We start from the raw sequence: 23687 nt of genomic DNA, 5'->3' as shown, positions 1-23687 counted from the left end.
AGTATAGTGTCTGTATGGATCAATATCCTGATCATGAACAGAACTATATTAGTGTCCCCCCCTTAGTATAGTGTCTGTATGGATCAATATCCTGATCATGAACAGAACTATATTAGTGTCCCCCCTTAGTATTGTGTCCCTAATAACGCAGCATTAGCAGGATCAGCCCTTCTGCCCCCCAACAAGTGCAGTGTCAGTAGATCACCGGCACCTCTGATACATTGCACACATAACCGCAGTGTTAGCAGAATCAGGCCTGATCTCCTCTAGCACTAGCAGGTAAGTTTTATTTGTGTAGCACCCTGGAGTTTAGGCAGGGAACTCCTCACACATTTACTTGCCAGGAGTAGTTATCCTGGATGATTGTGAGAGATCTATTGATTTCTCCCTAAGTTTGGACTTGTTGCACTTTTCTCTTCTACCACTAGGTGGCCGGGCACTTGGCGGTACTAGATATGAGAAGGACAACCCAAGGTCAGGTTATGGGTATATGGGGTATCTCAGCCAATGGGCAGGGGTTTTCTTGAATCTCTTGGCCTGCTGGGAGAACCTATATATAGGGGTGGAGTCAGGTGATCGATGTTCGGTGCCACCTGGACAGCTGTCTAGGTGGATGTGTGTCATATGCCCCGTGCTGCTAGACCGGAGATTGGGCCTATCCCGGGCACATCTGACTGCTAGGCTGTCTGAGGTCCTATCCAGAAGTAAGTGAGCAGTGCAGGGTTGGCACTGTGGCTTGCAGTCCAACCAAAAGTGATGGATCTGCTGGCTGGAGAAGCTGTCATGGTCGGTGGTAGAGGGGAAGCTGTCACCACTAAGGGACTAACCACCTTATTACCAGGGACCTCAGTGAGTAATGGAAGCAAGTACCGGAGCAGTATTCTCACCGAACGGGCATGGTGGAGAATCAGGAAACTTCAGGTGGTGATCAAGCCAGGGACCAACCAGCGGAGGTGACGCTTGTAGAGCAGCCTTGTGTGTCAAGCCAGGGACTGAGCAGGCCAGTGGAGTGAAGCTTGAGAAGTATCCGGAGTGCCCAGTTAGGGACCCAGCAAAGAGGCGGGGGTGACGCTTGAGGAAGATACCACCATGGAGATTGGAGAAGCTCAAGGGATTCAGAGTCAGTGAATCAGAGGGTCTAGTGAGAGACCGGGAGCTCAGTGGGCTGAAGAACTACAAGGAGAAGTTGTATTGAAGGTGAAAGAACTGTTATGCTTTGTGTTAGGAACTCTTAAAGACTGTTGCCATAGGAGACAGCATTCCTGCACGTGCAGATGTGGCGTCTTGCTGGATGCCTTTCCCTGCACGGCTGTCCTCCTATTGAAGTCTTGGAGTCTGCTAATTGAACTTGCAACTACTTTAGGGTGTCCTGGCCCTAACCCTCTTTCCTCCAAAAAGTTTGTAAGAGAAATAAACATCTCTTGCATTCAAGAAGTGTCTGGTGCCCAATAACTTCCACCTTGCACCCATTATGCTTCACAACCAACCATATACAGAAGGATGTCAGCTGGCTCTGGAGGTTCTCATTAGACTGAAGGAGGCCGGAGACCTTGCTACATTTGTAGTAGTTCAAGCAGTCGTTGACAGCCAGAAGCTCTTTTTCCCGTGGATCACACTAGGTACCTGTGAATTTAGTGGCCAAAATTTCCCAAAAGAGGTACACTAGTGAAGAGGCCTACAGGATTCTGAGTATGACAGCTGAGAGCGAAGGAGGAGTCCTCACTGACAGAATCAGGCTCTGAATAAGAACCTGTACAGAGCAGCGGCACCCCCACAGGGAGCTCAGAGGATGGAGGAGAGGTCCCTGCTAAGGTCAGGCATACCTGAACCCGGGTAGCTGAAGTGCTAGGAACACTTGATTTGTCTTATATGTAGCAGGATGCCAGTACTAGTGCCCCACATCCTTTTGGTGAACTGGCAGGCACCAGTGGCCTAGTACATCCTAGTCTTTTATATACCAGGACAGAAGTATTTCATGTTGACCTGGCGGGTCCCACAATGGGAGTCCAAATTGGTGAGGTTGCTAGCACTAGTATTATCCTGCAGACACCAAGAATTCAACCACAGACCCTTAGAGCCCATAGTGTTCTTCCAGATGTGCTTGTGCAAGTCCTGATTAGCAGCCCACAGATTGTGCGGCGCTCGTACTTCCCCCATTCAATGCCCAACCTGGAATTCAGGTGGAAACCGCAAATTTAACAACTCCCCTAGATTTTTGGAGACCTATCAAGGTTTATAAATGTTAAACTTTTTTGGGCCTAAAACCCAAAATGGGCATTACTAAAAAGAATGAGCTGCGATCATATTGGTCCAGAGACCCGATTCATCATATGCCCGTGTTCTCTGCTGCAATGGCCAGGCATAGATATGAGATGATAATGCATTTTATGTATTTTAGTGATCACACACTTTGTCGTCCTCGGGGTGACCCTGAATATGATCAGCTTTACAAAATTCCGCCCCTCATAAACTACCTCTCCCAGAAATTTTCAGATGTGTATACGCCCCAACAAACCATCTAAATAGATGAGTCCATCATACATTTCACTGGCCACCTTCCAATCAAACAGCATCTCCCCAGCAAGTGTGCCAGATCTGGGGTCCAAATGTAGAAGCTCTGTGATAGGGCCACAGGCTATACATGTCATTTTTTTATATAATATCCAGCACATAAACACCACTTTACATTAGTAAATTAACCACAATCTCTGAGAAACCTTCCCTGAACTTCCGGGTCTAGGGAGTCTGTGCAGCCCACGTGCCACTTTTTAGACACAATCTTGGAATTGGCTTGTGGCACCGTGCAACCTAAATACCGGGACTTCCCCCAACGGCTTGTAAAACATCCAACTTAGAAAGGAGGAGAAAGCCTGCTTGAGAACTAATGAATTGCTCGCAGTGAAGTGGAAGGACAATTAACCACCTCAATACCGGGCACTTTCACCCCCGTCCTGCCAAGGCCATTTACTTTGAATGACAATTGCGCGGTCATGCTACACTGTAACCATGTGATTTTTTTTTTATCATTTTCTTCACACGAATAGAGCTTTATTTTGGTGGTATTTAATCATGTCTGGATTTTTTATCTTTTTTCTAAAAATAAAGACCAAAAATGTTGAAAAAAATAAAGGTTTTTCTCAGTTTCTGTCAGTAAATTTTGTAATTTTTCTCCTTCACTGATGGGCACTGATGAGAAGGCACAAATATGCCTCACTTATAGGCACTGATGGGTGGCACTGGGCACAGATAGGTGGCACTGATGGGCAGCAGTGATGGACATCACTAATAAGCACTGATTGCTGGCACTGGTGGGCACTGATTGCTGGCACTGGTGGGCACTGATTGCTGGCACTGATGGGCACTCATTGCTGGCACTGTGTGGGCTTTACTGTAATCAGGACACTGATTATCAGTGCCCTGATTACATACCTAGATGTCCTCTGCGAGGAAATGCAGCTGATTGGCTCTCCTCTTCTCACACTCTGTCAGTGCGAAGCGAGGAGCGCCGATTACCGGCATCTCCGTGTTTACATGTGACCCGCTGTGATTGGACACAGCCGATCACATGGCTAAAGAGCTGAGGCCACAGCTCTTAACAGAGATCAGGGTCCCCCCGTGTTCTAGCAACACGGCGCAGCTGCGATCACCCCATGGGCGCGTGAGAGCGGCCGTTCTTAGTGCCGTCATATAACGTCCACCCAGAACGAGAGCCACCCCGTCGTCATTTGATGGTGGGTGGGCGGCAAGTGGTTAATTCCATTAATGCAGAAACTGTGGTTCAAATTTGCACGGTATCTGATGTAGTTGAAGAGCCTCTCTGTGTCCACGAATATAATCTTTATATGGGAGGGGTGGACTTCAATGACCAGATAATGAAGCTCTACTTATTTTCCCATAAAGCCAGATGCTGGTACATGAAAGTGTCTGTATATTGTCAGAACTATTGAGGTTAAAAAGAATTAATTTACCTGTGTGAGTGGATGTGCTGAGTAACGCCCTCCACTCTACACCTCCCCGGGCTATGAGCTAATCTGCAACCGAGGAAAACGGATCAGAGAATGATGACGCCGGGTCGCTGTATGCAAACCACAGAGCAAAGATCTCCAGGGCTGGGAAGGGGAAGGACGGCTTACAGAGATGGCAGCACAGTAAAAAGCGCGGACCCCCAGTGATAGAGACAGCTCTACAATCCCCCAGCCGGAGCGGTCTGGGATATGGAGAAACTCCAATGAAAGCTGACTCTGGAACAGAGAGAAGGAGAGATGGCCCATCTAAAGTGCAGCAGGACTCCCAGGTACAAGAGCAAATTGCATTAAAGACCCAAGTGGTTAGTAGGAACGGGGGAGACAGGACAGTATTGAACCTCAGTGAGGAAGTATCCACAAAGGATAGGACTCCCCCAGGGTCGGAGGAAGAAAGTGTGGGGGCTGGTATGGGAAAGAATGTGGATGGACCAGGCTCCCCTGGAGAGGGATCAGTAGCACAGACCAAAACCCCTAGCTTTGTCCCAATACAATATGGAGATAAACTATCTGTAGGGACAGGTGGGGGTCTAGAGGGTCTGGAGCTGGACATTAGAGAACTTTTAAGGTCCCTTCCCACTAAATCAGATATCCAGGAACTGATATCAGCAGTGGAACAGTCGTGTCAACAAGTGGTGGAAAACCTCAGAGAGGATACACGTGCAATGGGTCACAGGGTAGAGTCACTAGAAAATAGTCATGAAGCAGTGGTACAAGCAGTAGCAGACATTCAAGACACTGTAAAACAACATGAGGAAGCCCTGAATTCCTACAGGGACCAGTTAGACGATTATGAAAATAGAGATTGTAGACAAAATATTCGAATAAAAGGATTACCTGAAAAGATTCGGTCACCTGAATTGCTCCCAACTGTTCAAAGACTATTCCACCAGATAATGGGGGACTCATCACCAGAGAACATTGAGGTGGATAGGGTTCACCGTGTCCCCCCTAATGTAACCCCAAATTCTGAGAAGCCAAGAGATACCATATGCAAATGACATAAATATACTGTTAAGGAATCAATTATGAAAATAACTTGAAGCAAATCTGAAATGATTTTGGAGGGAGTACATGTATCTCTGTACCCTGACTTATCACGTAGGACCTTAATGTGACGATGGAATGTTAAACCTCTATTAGAGGCCCTACGCACAGTAGAGACTATCGATGGGGGTTCCGTTTAGCCTCACGGCCTCTCGAAATGGCAAGACAGCAACCCTGCGCACTAAGGAGGATCTGCAAGTGTTTGTAGAGACTTTGTGGACTGGAGGAGGAATAATTTTATGAACCCCCTACAACGCCCTGCCCAATGGCAACAAATGCCCAATAGATCCCAATGTAGAAATCAATCAAAGGGACAGAAGGAAATATGATAGACGTGACGGGGTTCACTTTGTGGGGAAATTGAGATGGAGGGGGGAGGGGAATAGGAAAGGGAATGGTTTGAGGATTCATTTCTTTAATTCAGTTTTTTTTTTTTTGTTTTGTTTTGTTTTGTGTTTTTTTTTTTTTTATACTTAACTGTTTACTTGTATTTGGGATCTACGTTCACAGTTACCCTGTTTCCCCGAAAATAAGACCTAGCGTGATTGTCAGTGATGGCTGCAATATAAGCCCTACCCCCCCAAATAAGCCCTACCCTGAAAACAAGACCTACAAGGACTTTAACTATGGCTTATTTGGGGGGTAGGGCTTATATTGCAGCCATCACCGACAATCACGCTAGGTCTTATTTTCGGGGAAACAGGATAAGTGTGCAAACAGGGATTGTGTTTGTGTGTGTATGTGTGTGTACATGGGCTCACGTATACACCCTTTTGGATTGTATGTGATTTCATGATATACCTATTGCATATACAACAACAGAGATCTGGTGGACCCCATATAGAAGTATACATGTGTGTGTGTGTGTGTGTATATATATATATATATATATATATATATATATATATATAATGTATGTGTGTGTATATATATATATATATATATATATATATATATATATATATATAATGTATGTGTGTGTATATATATATATATATATATATATATATATATATATATATATATATATATATATTTTTTTTTTTTTAATAACCTGATCTAACACTAGGAGAGAGTTGTAAAGATGGAGGATAAAATACCCTGCGTCCCCCCAGTGTTTAAAAAGACATGAAATTTGGTGTATAAGAGGATAAGTAATGGAGGGAGGGGACGGGGTGGGAATATGAGATTATCTTCAGAAGGGAGGTGTTTGTCAAGATGAATAATATATGAATATGTGTTTTTTTTTTTTGTTTTTGTTTACTTGTATTTGGAGTCTACATCCACAGTTAGTTGTGCAAACAAGGAATATGTTCGTATGTGTATATGTGTGTACATGGGCTCATGGATGCATCCTTTGGAACATATGTGACCTCATGATATACCTATTGCATATACAACAACAGAGATCTGGTGGATCTCATATAAGAATATACACACGGGATGTGTATATGAGAACACGCTCTTTACACACAGTTGGTGTTAGACGGCACGGGTTCATTTATTTATTTACACATACTTCTGTGATCGGGTATGTTTTGGCACACTTATGTATATATGTATATTTCTCACAGTCAGTTGTGTAAACGGGGACTGTGTTTATAGGTGTGTGTACGTGGGCTCATTTATACATCCCTTGGAACATATGTGACTTCTTGATATACCTATTGCATATACAACAACAGAAGATCTGGTGGATTCCATATAAGAGTATACATATATATATTTTAATCATTTAATCCGACATAAAGAGAGAATTGTAAAGATGGAGGATAAAAACCCCCTGTGTCCCCCCAGTGTATAGAAAGACATGATGTCTGGTGTATAAGAGGATAAGTAATGGAGGGAGGGGACGGGGGGGGAATATGAGATTATTTTCAGAATGGAGGTGTTTGTTAAGGTGAATAACATATGAATAGGTGGGTGTTTTTTTTTTTCTCTTCCTCTCCTCCTTTCTTCCCTGCTCCTTCTCCCCCCCTTTTCCCCATATTTATAGGGGAAAAAGGGGGGGGCTACCCCGCATAGTGTATATGAGTAAGAGGGATGATAGGGAAGGTCTCTATAGAGGGGACAAATAGCCGGATGCAGTTATAAATAAAGGGGAATATATTATGATGCCCGGGAGGGGGGAGGGATATATACTAACGCGTGGGAGGATGGGTATGGGTCGCCCAGTAGGCCAGGTCCGATATAAGGGACTTGATATCCTGCGGTGTAGCAGGAAGGTGGAGAGGTCTGGGGGGGGGAGACACTCCCTCTCAGAGTTCTTTATTGTTTAGTACATATTCCCTAAAGTGGAATATTGGGGTGGGAGGAGAGTGGGGGGGAGGGGGAGGGAGGGATGGTGTGGGGGGGTTTACTTCTCTTTTTTGAATTCTTCCCCCCTTTTTTTTTTCACCCCCCCGGGGACACCTGCTGGGAGCAAAGAGACACTCTAGCTACTGGATGATTATATTGGGCAATAGTATTATCGGATATGGCAGCCCCAATAAAGGTGATCTCATATAACGTGAGAGGTTTATGTTCACCACAAAAAGGGGTCGTCTTTGGCAGGAACTACACCACCTTAGGGGGACGTGGTTTTCTTGAAGGAGACGCACTTCGTGAAGGGTTCCATTCCAAACATGCCCGTGCATGTGTTTAACCAGTGGTTTCATGCACCATCCCCGATTGCGAGAGCAAGGGGGGTAACCATAACCTTTAGAAAGACATGTCCATTGGTTGTAATAGCCTCACAAATAGACCCAGAGGGTCGCTTCCTGTTTGTAAAGGGAAGACTACACGGCTTCTGCTATACATTTGCCTCAATATATGCACCAAACACCGGAACGGTCAACTTCCTTGTAAAGACTCTGAAGCTGTTGGAGGAATTCAGGGAGGGCCTTTTGATGCTGGGGGGAGATTTTAACCTTACCCTAGATTCAAAGATAGATACGTCAACGGGCAAAACTCACATATCTTTTAAAGCGTTAAAGTATCTAAAACAGCTCTTACGTTCCTTTCACTTGGTGGATGGATGGCGTGTAACACATTATGGGAAAAGGGATTATAGTTATTATTCCAAAATACACGATACTTATTCTCGCCTAGATCTTTTTTTGGTGGACCAGTTCTATCTTGAAAGGACCCGTTCTTTCACTATAGAACCAATAACAATTTCAGACCATGCTCCGATTACCGTGACTTTCCTTCCAATTTCTGCAGGCCACATAGAACGAACTTGGCGGTTGAATGAATCTTTACTGGACGGTAATAAAGTGGTGGAGGCTTTATCTTGTAAGATTAAAACATATTTTGAAACAAATATGCCTGGAGAAGTTTCAGAGCAGGCTGTTTGGGAAGCCCACAAATCAGTGATTAGGGGGGAACTGATAGCACATGGGTCACGGATTAAAAAAGAGAAACAAAAAGAAATAGTAGATTTATTGAAAGAGATTAATGAATTAGAAATCAAACATAAAAGACACTTGGACCCAGCAGATTCCCAACAATTGGAGGACTTGAGATATAACTTAGCACAATGCCTAGACCGCAAAGCTAAAAACAAGCATAGATACTATGCGCATCGGTTTTATGAGCAGGGCTATAAATGTGGTCGGCTACTTGCTAGACAGCTTAAAAAACAGCAAGAATCCAGGCATGTGCATAGCCTATTAGTCCAAAATAAAAAGATAGTGGAATCTCAAGCCATTGCGGCAGAATTTCACAAATTTTATAAGGCTTTATATAATATTCATGCTGTTTCGCCAAATGCGACGGGAGAACAGCGTAAATTAGAAATTCGAGAGTATATAGAAAATTGCCCTCGCTGTTGCCCGCGGTAATCGAGGAATTAGATAGATAATTTTATATTAATGAATTAAATGAAGTAATATCGAGTCTGCCAAAAGGTAAAAGCCGAGGACCAGATGGGCTCAACAATTCATATTATAAGAAATTTATTACAAGATTAGGAGGCCCGTTATGTAGCTACTTTAATTCAATTAATGCCTCCAATCCATTACCTCCAGAGGCCTTGTTGGCATACATAACGATACTTCCTAAACCAGGGAAAGATACTCAACAGTGCGTGAACTACAGACCCATCTCCTTGCTAAACTCAGACACTAAGGTTTTAGCAAAAATTTTGGATTTTCGGTTACAGGATCATATAGTGAAACTAGTTCACTCTGACCAGACAGGATTTATGAAGGGCCGTGAGGCCAGAAATAATACCATTCGGGCATTACACACCCTTCATTGGATGCCACACGGCCCTGACAAGGCCCCAAGAGTGATATTGTCAATGGATGCTGAAAAGGCGTTTGACAGGGTGAACTGGTGAACATGACGGAGGTGCTAAGGGGTTGGTCTGGGGAACGCGTGATGGGCTGGGTTGCAGCATTATATGCGACACCGAGAGTCAAAGTAAATGGCACACTGTCGGATTATTTCCAAATACGCAATGGCACAAGACAAGGGTGTCCATTATCCCCGCTGTTGTTCGCTATGATATTAGAACCATTTCTTTGCAAAGTGAGGGGAAACATTGAAATTCAGGGGGTACGGGTCAGATCAGTTGAATATAAAGTCTCGGCATATGCCGACGACTTATTATTCTATCTTTCATCACCACAGACATCACTACCGGCCTTGATGGCAGAGGTCTCTAAGTTCGGAGACTTATCTAACTACAAAATAAATTTTGAAAAGCCTGTACTGTTACCTAGTCATGTCTCCTTAGGGATGAAAACGATTTTGCAAAATTCTTATCCCTTTATTTGGAACAAAAACTCTTTGGCATATTTGGGAATACATATCACAGCAGATCCTGAACTACTGTATGATTTAAACTATGGTTCCTTAATGAAGGGGATAATGGGGGACCTGCAGAAAGGGAGGGGCCGGTTATTAACGTGGTTTGGAAGGGTCAGTGCCATAAAGATGAGTGTACTACCCAAAATAATTTATCTTTTCCACAAAGTTTTTTTAAAACCTTACGTAAGGCCTTCATAGCATTTGTATGAAGTGATAAACATCCCAGATTGGCGTATGATGTTTTGCGTAGAGGCAAATTGGAAGGGGGAATGGGACTACCAGATGTAGCTTTATATTATAGAGCAATGTCTTTAGTGCGGATCCTGAACTGGTGCCACGACTCCGCTAAGAAAATATGGGTCTCCATAGAGCAGATAATGGCAGGCAGGAAGCTGGCCGGAATCCCGTGGATTCTGAGTACAGACAGGGGCCTCTCAAAATGGACGTCACCATTAACAAAGAGCACACTCTTAATTTGGGATAAATCAATCAATCAGGAGACTATGCTCCTCGGATATCCCCTCTGACCCCATTGGAGGGGTACCCATGGTTTCCTCCATGAGAGGAGGTGGGATTTTTTTGAGCCTGGGGGAAGGATGGGGATACGACATGTGGCAAATTTGCCTCTCATGGAACATTAACCCCCCTGCGAGATTTGACATCGAAAATGGGGAGGATACCTATGGAGGAGTGGAGATACCATCAATTGGGGTGCTTTTTCAAGGGCCTGAAACCCAGGATGAGACCAGTGAGTTCTCTTACTGCTTTTGAATCCATGTGTGTAAATATACCCACTGAAAGACACTTGATGTCACAGATGTATAGACTGATTCTCGCGACACAAAATCGAACAGTTCCACACTTTATTAGAGAATTGGAAGGAGAACTAGGTCATAATCTTACCACAGCACAAATTAAGAAACTATTTAATTTGACGCACTCTACGTCTATAAGCTCTCAGATTCAAGAAATGTCATATCAATTTTTGACTAGGTGGCATTGGACCCCAGTCAAGATAACAAAGAGGTTCCTGACGGCAGACGCCAGATGTTGGAGAGGGTGCGGACAGGAAGGCACCTTTCTCCACCTATGGTGGTCTTGCCCTAAGATTAAGGTGTTCTGGGAAGCAATCGCTTCTTGGGTTGAAAGGTTATCCCCCGGACGAATAGAGGTGACGCCCTGGAACTTTTTGTTTCATGAAACTTGGGGGGGGGATATAATAAAAAAAAAAAATTCTCTCTCTTCTTCTCCCTTATTAGTTTTTTTCACCTTTCACCTGGGGTTGAATACGGGGAAGGGATAAGAGGTGGGGAAACAGGAAGGGATAGAACACTTAAGGAGGAAGGGGGGCACAGAAGAGAATGGATAGTTTGAACAGATATAGTAAAGGGAAGAGGGCATATTTACTCACTGATTATGAAGGATGTATGGCTCATAGAAGCCTCATATAGTTCTCTCTATTTTTTTTTTTTTTTTTTTGGGGATATTAAGGTTGACGCTTAAGAGTGATTTGAATTGGCTTAGCAGCCTCCTAAACAGAATTTTTTTGTACAGGCTGAGGGTTTGTTTTTGTTTTTGTTTTTTTCTCACAAGGACGGAATGACTTTTCAATTTTGTGGATTTGGAAGGGAAGCGTGGAGCACAATGGAAACACTATATCCAGAGGAAGAGATGAGACGAGTGGGGGAGGGAGCACTACTGGTGTAGGGGTGGGAGAAAAAAGGAAGGGGGAAGGTGTTTAAATTTTATTGGGTTTTTTTTTGTGCTTGAAAGGGGGAAGAATTGTTAATTGTTAAGATAAATGTATCTATTTGCATAAACTTGAATATTGTAGATTCAAAGTATGAAGTAATGTATATAATGGAAAATAAATAAAAAATTTGATAATAAAAAAAAAACCACAGCAGCAATTAATGGTTAAACAACAAATTTCAGATTGGCCACGACAAACACATGATGCATTTAAAAAGGCTTTAACAGAAAAGGATGCAGCATGGTGTTTCGAGGTGCCCAGAGAGAAACCAATAAGTACCCACTTCCAAACAGACATGTACCAGAGAGGTAGGGGCAGAGGAAGAGGCAGATTTAGGGGTCGAGGACCTTATTCAAGGTCACCATATCCTAATAAGAATACACAGCCACAAAAGATGGGGTGTTTCAATTGTGGGGACCATATTCATTGGAAAATGAACTGCCCTCACGAGGTGAGGTAGCCAGAGATAAGGGGGGGGTTCCAAATTTGAACCCAAACAGATGCCAGGTTCCACAGAAAGACCTCCGAGGTTTCAGGTTGACTGGGGGACTCACAAAGGCCCCACAATGAAGTTGCCCGGAAGGTGAGGAACCAGCTTTTCCTTTGATTTCTCTCCACTACAGGGAAGAACCCATGATATCCCTCTGTGTAAATGGTAGGGATATACCATTTCTTGTAGATAGTGGTGCTACTTGCAGCACACTGTCCCAAGAATTTTGGAATGGAGAGATGATCCAAGCTGAACCTTCTATGGGAATTAACGGCCTCCCCACTTAAACCTTCCAAACCCCTCCCTTAGAGGTAAACCTGTTAGAAATGGGTCCTTCAATAGTCCACAGTTTCAGAATTATACCAAAGTGTCCAGTCAGTTTATTGGGTAGAGACCTTATGGGGATATTGCAAATTTCAGTGAGAGCCACTCCCGAAGGGGGACTAAGGGTAGAGTCCTCGAAAATGAACATCTTTTGCCCTGAAAACCCTATATACTTAGCAAAAGAAATCCTAGCAGATGTCCAGGAAATACCAGTGAATCCCAAGGTGTGGTCCGATGGTCCTCTTGCTGACAAGGTGGCTAAAACTGCAGCCACCACACAAGAAGCACAGATTGCTATGCCAATGTTGACACAGGTAATTAGTCTCCTGGACCATACACTGATAGAACTCCAAAAACATGCCACAGATCAGGATCTAAAAGACTGGGTGAAAGAAGAACATTCAGAAGGGGAGAATGAGGATTTAGACGTGTCATATACAGTCCTGTGTATAGAGTGCGGTGGTCATTAACATGTCATATACAGTCCTGTGTATAGAGTGCAGTGGTCAGGAACATGTCATATACAGTCCTGTGTATAGAGTGCGGTGGTCAGGAACATGTCATATACAGTCCTGTGTATAGAATGCAGTGGTCAGGAACATGTCATATACAGTCCTGTGTATAGAGTGCAGTGGTCAGGAACATGTCACATACAGCTCTGTGTATAGAGTGCAGTGGTCAGGAACATTTCGTATACAGTCCTGTGGTCAGGAACATGTCATATACAGTTCTGTGTATAGAGTGCGGTGGTCAGGAACGTGTCATATACAGTCCTGCGTATAGTGTGCGGTGGTCAGGAAAAGGTCATATACAGCCCTGTGTATAGAGTGTGGTGGTCAGGAACATGTCATATACAGTCCTGTGTATAGAGTGCGGTGGTCAGGAACAGGTCATATACAGTCCTGTGTATAGAGTGCGGTGGTCAGGAACATGTCATATACAGTCCTGTGTATAGAGTGCGGTGGTCAGGAACATGTCATATACAGTCCTGTGTATAGTGTGCGGTGGTCAGGAACAGGTCATATACAGCCCTGTGTATAGAGTGTGGTGGTCAGGAACAGGTCATATACAGTCCTGTGTATAGAGTGCGGTGGTCAGGAACAGGTCATATACAGTCCTGTGTATAGAGTGCGGTGGTCAGGAACATGTCATATACAGTCCTGTGTATAGAGTGCGGTGGTCAGGAACATGTCATATACAGTCCTGTGTATAGAGTGCGGTGGTCAGGAACATGTCATATACAGTCCTGTGTATAGAGTGCGGTGGTCAGGAACATGTCATATACAGCCCTGTGTATAGAGTGCAGTGATCAGGAACATGTCATATACAGTCCTGTGTATAGAGTGCAGTGGTCAGGAACATGTCATATACAGTCCTGTGTATAGAGTGCAGTGGTCAGGAACATTTCGTATACAGTCCTGTGTATAGAGTGCGGTGGTCAGGAACATGTCATATACAGTCCAGTGGTCAGGAACATGTTATCTACATTCCTGTGTATAGAGTGCAGTGGTCAGGAACATGTCATATACAGTCCAGTGGTCAGGAACATGTTATCTACATTCCTGTGTATAGAGTGCGGTGGTCAGGAACATGTCATATACAGTTCTGTGTATAGAGTGCAGTGGTCAGGATCATGTCATATACAGTCCTGTGTATAGAGTGCAGTGGTCAGGAACATTTCGTATACAGTCCTGTGTATAGAATGTAGTGGTCAGGAACATGTTATCTACATTCCTGTGTATAGAGTGCAGTGGTCAGGAACATGTCATATACAGTCCAGTGGTCAGGAACATGTCATATACAGTCCTGTGTACAGAGTCCAGTGGTCAGGAACATGTCATATACAGTCCTGTGTATAGAGTAAAGTGGTCAGGAACATGTCATATACAGTCCTGTGTATAGAGTGCAGTGGTCAGGAACATGTCATATACAGCCCTGTGTATAGAGTGCAGTGGAACATAGATACACAGAACTGTCACTTCTGATGTAAGCGGTAGTTGTATTTGTCAGCACTATAGGCACTTTCCACTGACTGACAGTATAAACCCGAGCACACAATGGGGCTGATTTACTGCGCCGGTTCATACCTTAATTGTTGCGCTGGATAAATCATTGATTGGGCGTGTGAACCAGCGCGCGCAGACCCACAACGCGATAATAAATATGTAAACATCAACTGTTGCCAGGGTAACGGCTGTTTTCTCATTGATAATAGCGCACGCCCATCTCATTGGATGTGTCTTGTTAGGTAATTAGTAGTTGTTCTCACTTAATTACCCCTTTTGATGCTAATCTCATTCCTATTACTTCATATATCGTTGAAATGTTTGTTTTTCTATTTTTACACAAATATTTCAATACATTACAAAGAACAGAAAAGTGTTTCTAAACCCAAGAAATTAATATTTTCAGATCTTGATCTTTAAAGGTGACCATACACTGCAATCTTTAAAAAAATTGAAAAATAAAAAAAAATAAAAAAATTAGATTTAGTGCAAGAGCCTATTTGACTTCCAAAAATTTGAATTAATTGTTCAAGTGCGTCTTCTTATTACCTATTTTTCTGAAATATCGAGTTGTGCAGAGATTCGCCAATCAGATTGCATAGTGCTGTAGTGATCGAATATATTAATATTATATTGGGTGTATAGATAATTAATATTTAGGTATTATTATATAATGATGATGATATAAGTACTCTTCCGCAGCAACCCAATTCTTCCAGAGAGATGCACTTCATTGACTTCCAACACAGAACAAAGTCCAAAGTCCACAGATGACAAAGAAATCCGACAGAGGAAATATAATTCAAAGTCCCATGTCTAAGGTCTGAGTGTGCATACACAGACAAGCCTCTCCCCCATACAGACAAGCCTAACTTCCACACACAAGCCTCACTTACAAACCTATAGACTGAATGCCGTGTTATATTCACCAGGCATTGAATGGCTGAGCAATTTGATTGGCCTTTCAATTCAGGACTTTAGTCTTTCAAACAGACAACAACTCCCAGCCGTGAACAGTTGCAGTTATAAACCGCCCCAATTTGCACTCCCGCATATCAACATCAACAAGTCCTCTTTAGATATATGTAATTAGATTAGATTAACATACCACCTGAATACCCTTTGAAATGTTCAAATAGACTTGCATATGATTAACACATCAAAGAGTCTTCAGCTTGTTCCCTTGCTATGTTAAAATTCAGTTGGACAAATCAACCATTCGGTCAACATTGACTGCATGTGTACATACACACAACAATGTCCCACATAAATCGGTGAACATATTACAACATATACCCCCACTTGGGTCGGTTCTAACTACTAGAACTGACCCATAAATCAAACAACAAAAAATATCAGTATGATTTAAGGTACTGGATGCTTTACAATGGCTCATATAAAATATGAAGTTGAAACTGGTTACATCTCTCTTCGCCAGCCTCTAAAATATCCCCATGAAACAGTTTTTAGATAATATAACTTTTAGACCATGACTGGAAAAGGATTTGGTAAATGTCAGTGGCCCATATAGCTGTTAGGCCTTATTATATCACATCAAGATCTTGAATATTGCGCAAAGATGAGCTGATGTCACAGTCCATCCTTCGGTCTGACTTCATCACATCTCTCACCATCTCACTGAACGTAAACTTGGTATGCTCTGGGAACTCCAATCCACATAAGTCCAGGATTTTTTCCATCTCCAGGCTCAAGCTTTCCATTTTTAAAGATACTTTTACGCAAACACTCTACTTTCATCTTTACAGTAAGAAGAGCTATCAATGTACCAGCACTTTCAAGGTCAAAAAGTTTGGATATGGCAGTAAGAACTGTGCTTCAAACTATTTTCTTGCACTTGACATTCATGAGTCCATCTTGCAAGCATTTTACAATTCACATCTGCTTCTTTCCATTTCCACAATTTGAACAAAGATGACCGGGTTGTGTACCTGTCAAGTACCAGAATTTGTTGATTGCCAGCCACAATTTGCTTTTGTAATTTGCTGTAGGCCGACCCCCCATTGTCTTCAATAAAGCAGTTACTTGGATCATTCAGTCCATAATTACACTTGAATGGTATACCAACATATACATATACCCCCACACGATGGTTCAGATAGAGTCAGCTTCACATCAGTGTTTATCAGATCTTCTGTCCAGACAAAGCGGCAGTGGAAATTCTTGCCAGTATCTTCACCATGAAAGGTAGAAAGGTCTTTTTCATCCATATATGTCATAGCCTTTAGCATATTATAAACAACTGAATCAACAAAGTTTCAAATCATGACTAGAGTGATGAATTTCACTCACCCCTCTTATAAATTTAGGAAAACCACCCAACATACTATAATTTATGCTATGCCAAGCCATTGTGCAGCATCTCACCTTAGATGTCAAATATATTGATCAATACGCATTATGTAATATGTACAGATGTTATGAAAATTATTTTAGGTTAAAATGCCTCTCTTTGGTTTTAAGATAAAGTTCAAGAAATAAAACAAACAAAAATAAAAAATGAAAAGCAAAATATATCAGGAAAAGGGAGAAAAATTAAAAAAAATTAGGGTGTTGAAGAAAAAAGAAAAAAAAAGGTCCATTGCTTGATGAATTTCGAGAGAGTCCATGAATGCTTTATAATTCCATGTATAGTGATATATTGTCTATTCAGCATTTCTCCCATAATTCTCCACCACTATTCAATTTCAGACTTCTGCTATTCACATGCAAGCATCTTCAGACATCCCTGAAAAACAAAACTCTCCAACAAAACTAATTAGCAAGGTCCTTAAACATTGTTTGAAGTTAAAACAAAACACTATTTACACGTTTACAGTTTGGAGCTAATTCACCCCCACTGCTAGAGAAGTGTCATCTGCATTCAAAAACAGATCTGGAGAATATACATCTTGTACATTTATGACACCCTGTACCCCCTTCAACTGCTGTAATAATGTATCACGTTCCCCTCTCATCTTGTCATACTCAATTTTCAGCTGGTCATATTTATGTTTTAACTGAGAGAACGGTATCCAAGTCTTTGACCTTTTCTTATTATTATTTTGGTCAGCTCTGTTTTTCATATTAATATCACCTATGTTTGACCCGGAGTGTCCTCTCTGGGTGTTATCATAGGATATTATCTTCTGATCTTTATGTTCAGTATTTGTCCTAAACAATGTGGCTAAATCAATTTTGACAGCCTGCTCATTTGACTTTCTCCATAAATGGTCTGCTCTCAACAATATGTCTTTTAAATCATGAGGATTTGGGGTAACTAATAAAATATTTTGTTTGATATCTTCATGCAAAGCATCTAGAAACATACTCATATGTATCAAGCCACCACGCTCAAATGCAAGATTATTACCGACCAATAATTCCATAATAGTTGCTATCCTGTGTGACAATTCATAGGGAGATTCATTTTGCATTTGTTGGATCTTTCCATGAATAGTAACATCAGAACGTACACCATACAAAACACATAATAATTCCAGTAATATGTCCCTTGTCCTCAGAGGCTGAATACAGATTTGTTTAATTCTCATCCAAAGACCACTTCCTACAGAATGTTGCAAAACTCTTTCTAAGTCAGATGGGTTGAGATTGTACATATCTCTGACTTGCTGCACGTCACAAAACCATTTTAAAAATCTGTTTAAATCATGGTATGGAACCATTCCTATTTCTTTAAGAATTGCGTCTAATAATTTTGGTTTCAATGGCTTCATTACAAGCTGAACTTCACCTGTATTATTATTATTGTTATAAACTGTGGTAGTCACAGTGGGGGCAGCTGGTAATGCATTATCAGATTCAATATGAGGTTCTGTTTGCTGCAGATTGCTGAATCCAAGATTTGATGCATATCTGCATTCCTGAGATCTCTTCTCTAATTCCATAATTCTTAATTTTAATCTCTCATTTTCCTCTGATAATTCATCACAATGTTTAGATTTCTCAAGTAAAGCTTCTCCAATGGTAACCGCATGCAATTTTAAATTTACTGTCTCGGTGTCTGATTGGTTTTGTAACCTCTCACAAACACTGTTGCTATTAGCAACTGCCTTCTGTAACTGGGTAATTTCCTCAACCTTATTATTCAAAGAACTTTCCATTGTTAAACAGCAAGATAACAAGCCCTGTATAATACAACCTTTTCTTTTACTTTCTGAAATTTTGCTATCAAAAACATTTTTCTCTAAAAATTCCTTCATCATCGTCCACGTCTGCTTACATTTTTCTGGAATTTCATAAGGACCGCCATGGCGCTTAATACATTTTAATACCCATCTGTTAACTTTATCAGAACTGACACTAGCTTCACACTGAGTAAGCATTTTGACTATATTACTAATAATTAAAAAAAAAAGAAAATATTTTACTCACCGCATTAGTTACTCCTTTGGCTTCCACTTTAGGTCTTCTGGTACACGACACAGTCCTTTTTTTTGTTGTTGTTTCCGGTCTCCAGAGAATAATTCTGGGGTTCCCAACTTGTTTAAATTTGTAGATCAGACTCTCTTATGTCACAACCAGACATTCCAGACATTAGAGTCACAGCACAGCTCTTGGTTCCTCATCAGACTTCTGTCCACCTCACAGGATTGTTGTCACCACCGACTTCCGTTACTAAGTCCGAAAATGCTCTTCTGGTCACTTCACGGCACCAAATGTAGTGATTTAGTATATAATTAATATTATATTGGGTTATTATAGATGATGTAAGTACTCTTCCGCAGCAACCCAATTCTTCCAGAGAGATGCACTTTATTGACTTCCAACACAGAACAAAGTCCAAAGTCCACAGATGACAAAGAAATCCGACAGAGGAGATATAATTCAGAACCCCATGTCTTAGGTCCGAGTGTGCATACACAGATAAGCCTCACTTCCCCCCATACAGACAAGCCTAACTTCCACACACAAGCCTCACTTACTAACCTATAGACTGAATGCCGTGTTATATTCACTAAATATTGAATGGCTGAGCAATTTGATTGGCCTTTCAATTTAGCTTTAGTCTTTCAAACAGACAACAACCCCCAGCCGTGAACAGTTGCAGTTATAAACCGCCCCAATTTGCACTCCCGCATATCAACATCAACAAGTCCTCTTTAGATATATGTAATTAGATTAGATTAACATACCACCTGAATACCCTTTGAAATGTTCAAATAGACTTGCATATGATTAACACATCAAAGAGTCTTCAGCTTGTTCCCTTGCTATGTTAAAATTCAGTTGGACAAATCAACCATTCGGTCAACATTGACTGCATGTGTACATACACACAACAATGTCCCACATAAATCGGTGAACATATTACAACAACACCCAACATAGAGAATGGAATTTGTCATCCAGAAGGACACATTTTACGACACTCCCGGACCCCAAGAATCATAGTGATCACTAAACTGTCCAGATTAAATATTTTCCCACTGGAGACCATAGTGCTTAACCACTTCAGCCCCGGAAGGATTTACCCCCCTTAACCACTTGCCGACCGCCGCACGACTATATACGTCGGCAGAGCGGCACGGGCAGGCAAAAGGACTTACATGTACGTCCTTGCCTGCCCGCGGGTGGGGGGTCCGATCGGACCCCCCCCCCGGTGCCAGCGGCGGTCGGCAAATCTCCCCCGGCGATCGGAGGTGAGGGGGAGGCCATCCATTCGTGGCCCCCCCCTCGCGATCGCTCCCAGCCAATGGGATCATTTCCCTGCCTCTGTATTGTACACAGAGGCAGAGGAAATGATGTCATCTCTCCTCGGCTCGGTATTTTCCGTTCCGGGCCGAGGAGAGAAGACTGCAATGTGAGTGCACAACACACACACACACAGTAGAACATGCCAGGCACACAAAACACCCCGATCCCCCCCCGATCGCCCCCCGATCACCCCCCAATCACCCCCCCCCCGTCACAAACTGACACCAAGCAGGTTTTTTTTTTTTTTTTTTTTTCTGATTACTGTATTGGTGTCAGTTTGTGACATTTACAGTGTTAGGACAGTTAGTATTACCCCCCTGTAGGTCTAGGATACCCCCCTAACCCCCCCTAATAAAGTTTTAACCCCTTGATCACCCCCTGTCACCAGTGTCGCTAAGCGATCATTTTTCTGATCGCTGTATTAGTGTCGCTGGTGACGCTAGTTAGTGAGGTAAATATATAGGTTCGCCGTCAGCGTTTTATAGCGACAGGGACCTCCATATACTATCTAATAAATGTTTTAACCCCTTGATTGCCCCCTAGTTAACCCTTTCACCACTGATCACCGTATAACCGTTACGGGTGACGCTGGTTAGTTTGTTTATTTTTTATAGTGTCAGGGCACCCGCCGAATAAAGATTTAGCCCCCTGATCGCCCGGCGGTGATATGCGTCGCCCCAGGCAGCGTCAGATTAGTGCCAGTACCGCTAACACCCACGCACGCAGCATACGCCTCCCTTAGTGGTATAGTATCTGTACGGATCAATATCTGATCTGATCAGATCTATACTAGCGTCCCCAGCAGTTTAGGATTCCCAAAAACGCAGTGTTAGCGGGATCAGCCCAGATACCTGCTAGCACCTGCGTTTTGCCCCTCCGCCCGGCCCAGCCCAGCCCACCCAAGTGCAGTATCGATCGATCACTGTCACTTACAAAACACTAAACGCATAACTGCAGCGTTCGCAGAGTCAGGCCTGATCCCTGTGATCGTTAACAGTTTTTTTGGTAGCGTTTTGGTGAACTGGCAAGCACCAGCCCCAGGCAGCGTCAGGTTAGTGCCAGTAGCGCTAACACCCACGCACGCACCGTACACCTCCCTTAGTGGTATAGTATCTGAACTGATCAATATCTGATCCGATCAGATCTATACTGGCATCCCCAGCAGTTTAGGGTTCCCAAAAACGCAGTGTTAGTGGGATCAGCCCAGATACCTGCTAGCACCTGCGTTTTGCCCCTCCGCCCGGCCCAGCCCAGCCCACCCAAGTGCAGTATCGATCGATCACTGTCACTTACAAAACACTAAACGCATAACTGCAGCATTCGCAGAGTCAGGCCTGATCCCTGCGATCGTTAACAGTTTTTTTGGTAGCGTTTTGGTGAACTGGCAAGCGCCAGTGGCCTAGTACACCCCGGTCGTAGTCAAACCAGCACTGCAGTAACACTTGGTGACGTGGCGAGTCCCATAAGTGCAGTTCAAGCTGGTGAGGTGGCAAGCACAAGTAGTGTCCCGCTGCCACCAAGAAGAAGACAAACACAGGCCCGTCGTGCCCATAGTGCCCTTCCTGCTGCATTCGCCAATCCTAATTGGGAACCCACCGCTTCTGCAGCGCCCGTACTTCCCCCATTCACATCCCCAACCAAATGCAGTCGGCTGCATGAGAGGCATTTTCTTTATGTCCTCCCGAGTACCCCTACCCAACAAACCCCCCCAAAAAAGATGTCATGTCTGCAGCAAGCGCGGATATAGGCGTGACACCCGCTATTATTGTCCCTCCAGTCCTGACAATCCTGGTCTTTGCATTGGTGAATGTTTTGAACGCTACCATTCACTAGTTGAGTATTAGCGTAGGGTACAGCATTGCACAGACTAGGCACACTTTCACAGGGTCTCCCAAGATGCCATCGCATTTTGAGAGACCCGAACCTGGAACCGGTTACCGTTATAAAAGTTACAAGTTTGCAAAAAAAACACAAACAAAAATAAAAAAAAATAGTTGTCGTTTTATTGTTCTCTCTCTCTCTATTCTCTCTCTATTGTTCTGCTCTTTTTTACTGTATTCTATTCTGCAATGTTTTATTGTTATTATGTTTTATCATGTTTGCTTTTCAGGTATGCAATTTTTTATACTTTACTGTTTACTGTGCTTTATTGTTAACCATTTTTTGTCTTCAGGTACGCCATTCACGACTTTGAGTGGTTATACCAGAATGATGCCTGCAGGTTTAGGTATCATCTTGGTATCATTCTTTTCAGCCAGCGGTCAGCTTTCATGTAAAAGCAATCCTAGCGGCTAATTAGCCTCTAGACTGCTTTTACAAGCAGTGGGAGGGAATGCCCCCCCCTACCGTCTTCCGTGTTTTTCTCTGGCTCTCCTGTCTCAACAGGGAACCTGAGAATGCAGCCGGTGATTCAGCCAGCTGACCATAGAGCTGATCAGAGACCAGAGTGGCTCCAAACATCTCTATGGCCTAAGAAACCGGAAGCTACGAGCATTTTATGACTTAGATTTTGCCGGATGTAAATAGCGCCATTGGGAAATTGGGGAAGCATTTTATCACACCGATCTTGGTGTGGTCAGATGCTTTGAGGGCAGAGGAGAGATCTAGGGTCTAATAGACCCCAATTTTTTCAAAAAAGAGTACCTATCACTACCTATTGCTATCATATGGGATATTTACATTCCCTGAGATAACAATAAAAATGATTTAAAAAAAAAAAAAAAATGAAAGGAACAGTTTAAAAATAAGATAAAAAAGCAAAAAAATAATAAAGAAAAAAAAAAAAAAGCACCCCTGTCCCCCCCTGCTCTCGCGCTAAGGCGAACGCAAGCGTCAGTCTGGCGTCAAATGTAAACAGCAATTGCACCATGCATGTGAGGTATCACCGCGACGGTCAGATCAAGGGCAGTAATTTTAGCAGTAGACCTCCTCTGTAAATCTAAAGTGGTAACCTGTAAAGGCTTTTAAAGGCTTTTAAAAATGTATTTATTTTGTTGCCACTGCACGTTTGTGCGCAATTTTAAAGCATGTCAAGTTTGGTATCCATGTACTCGGCCTAAGATCATCTTTTTTATTGCATCAAACATTTGGGCAATATAGTGTGTTTTAGTGCATTAAAATGTAAAAAAGTGTGTTTTTTCCCCAAAAAATGCGTTTGAAAAATCGCTGCGCAAATACTGTGTGAAAAAAAAAATGAAACACCCACCATTTTAATCTGTAGGGCATTTGCTTTAAAAAAATATATAATGTTTGGGGGTTCAAAGTAATTTTCTTGCAAAAAAAATTATTTTTTCATGTAATCAAAAAGTGTCAGAAAAGGCTTTGTCTTCAACTGGTTAGAAGAGTGGGTGATGTGTGACATAAGCTTCTAAATGTTGTGCATAAAATGCCAGGACAGTTCAAAACCCCCCCAAATGACCCCATTTTGGAAAGTAGACACCCCAAGCTATTTGCTGAGAGGCATGTCGAGTCCATGGAATATTTTATATTGTGACACAAGTTGCGGGAAAGAGACAAATTTTATTTTATTTTTT

General features: G+C 42.6%; 1 protein-coding gene across 1 annotated transcript in view; it reads right to left on the bottom strand.

Annotated features, from left to right (window-relative positions):
- The window catches only part of LOC141122083 (uncharacterized), a 260915-nt gene that overhangs the window by 115731 nt on the left and 121497 nt on the right, over window positions 1–23687 (bottom strand). The gene's annotated exons all lie outside the window — the stretch shown is intronic.

The sequence above is a fragment of the Aquarana catesbeiana genome, unplaced genomic scaffold, assembly GCF_042186555.1.
Source record: "Aquarana catesbeiana isolate 2022-GZ unplaced genomic scaffold, ASM4218655v1 unanchor239, whole genome shotgun sequence".
Taxonomy (NCBI): Eukaryota; Metazoa; Chordata; class Amphibia; order Anura; family Ranidae; genus Aquarana; species Aquarana catesbeiana.
This window is presented reverse-complemented; position numbering and strand designations above follow the sequence as displayed.